Here is a 1721-nt window from a genome sequence, read left to right as displayed (position 1 = left end):
AAAAAAAAAAAAAAAAAAAAAAAAAAAGACCTAAAACCATAAAAACCCTAGAAGAAAATCTAGGCAATACCATTCAGGTCATAGGCATGGGCAAAGACTTCATGGCTACAACACCAAAAGCAATGGCAGCAAAAGCCAATATTGACAAATGGGATCTAATTAAACTAAAGAGCTTCTGCACTATCATCAGAGTGAAGAGGCAACCTACAGAATAGGAGAAATTTTTTGCAATCTGTCCATCTGACAAAGGGCTAATATTCAGAATCTACAAACAACTTAAACAAATTTACAAGAAAAAGAAACCCATCAAAAAGTGGACAAAGGATATGAATAGACACTTCTCAAAAGAAGACATTTATGCAGCCAACAAACATACGAAAAAAAGCTCATCATCACTGGTCATCAGAGAAATGCAAATCAAAACCACAATGAGATACCATGTCACGCCAGTTAGAATGGCAATCATTAAAAAGTCAGGAAACAACAGATGCTGGAGAGGATTGGAGAAATAGGAACACTTTTACACTGTTGGTGGGAGTGTAAATTAGTTCAACCATTGTGGAAGACAGTGTGGTGATTCCTCAAGGATCTAGAACTAGAAATACCATTTGACCCAGCAATCCCATTACTGGGTATATACCCAAAGGATTATAAATCATTCTGCTATAAAGACACATGCACATGTATGTTTACTGCAGCACTGTTCACAATAGCAAAGACTTGGGTCCAACCCAAATGCCCATCAATGATAGACTGGATAAAGAAAATGTGGCACATACACACCATGGAATACTATGCAGCAGTAAAAAAGGATGAATTTATATCCTTTGCAGGGACATGAATGAAGCTGGAAACTGTCATTCTCAGCAAACTCACGCAAGAACAGGAAACATACACCGCATGTTCTCATTCATAAGTGGGAGCTGAACAATGAGAACACATGGACACAGGGAGGGGGGAATCACACACTGGGGCCTGTAGGAGAGTGGGGGACTAGAGGAGGAATAGTGTTAGGACAAATACCTAATGTAGATGACAGGTTGATGGGTGCAACAAACAACCATGGCACGTGTATACCTATGTAACAAACCTGCACGTTCTGCACATGTACCCTAGAACTTAAAGTATATATATATGTATATATAAAGTTACAGTAAATTAAGGTTAATTTACTGTTTAAGAAAAAATATTTAAAAAATAATTTTAGTGTAGACTAAGAATACAGTGTTTACGAAGTCTACAGCACAGTACGTTAGTGCCCTAGGCCTTCAGCACTCACTGGCTCACCCAATGCAACATCCGTCCCAGATCTCCATTCATGGTAAGTGCCCTACACAGGTTTTCCATTCTTCATCTTTCATACCATATTTTTGGATAAATTTAGAAACACAAATACTTACTATGGTGCTGTAATTGGCTACAGTATTCAGGACAGTACCATGCTGCAGCTATACGGGTGTCTGCCCTGGGAGCAATAAGTTCTGCCAACTAGCCTGAGTGTGTCGTAGGCTCTACCGTCTAGGTGTGTGTAAGTGCACTCTGTGATGCTCGCACAATGATGAAAAAATCAGAAAAAGCCAAATTCGACTAGGTGTGGTGGCTCACACCTGTAATCCCAGCGCTTTAGGAGGCCGAGGAGGGTGGATCACTTGAGGTTAGGAGTTCAAGACCAGCTGGCCAACATGCAGAAACCTTGTCTCTACTAAAAATGCAAAAAAAAC

Source organism: Cebus imitator, unplaced genomic scaffold (assembly GCF_001604975.1).
Source record: "Cebus imitator isolate Cc_AM_T3 unplaced genomic scaffold, Cebus_imitator-1.0 Scaffold880, whole genome shotgun sequence".
NCBI lineage: Eukaryota > Metazoa > Chordata > Mammalia > Primates > Cebidae > Cebus > Cebus imitator.
Note: the sequence above shows the minus strand (reverse complement) of the source record.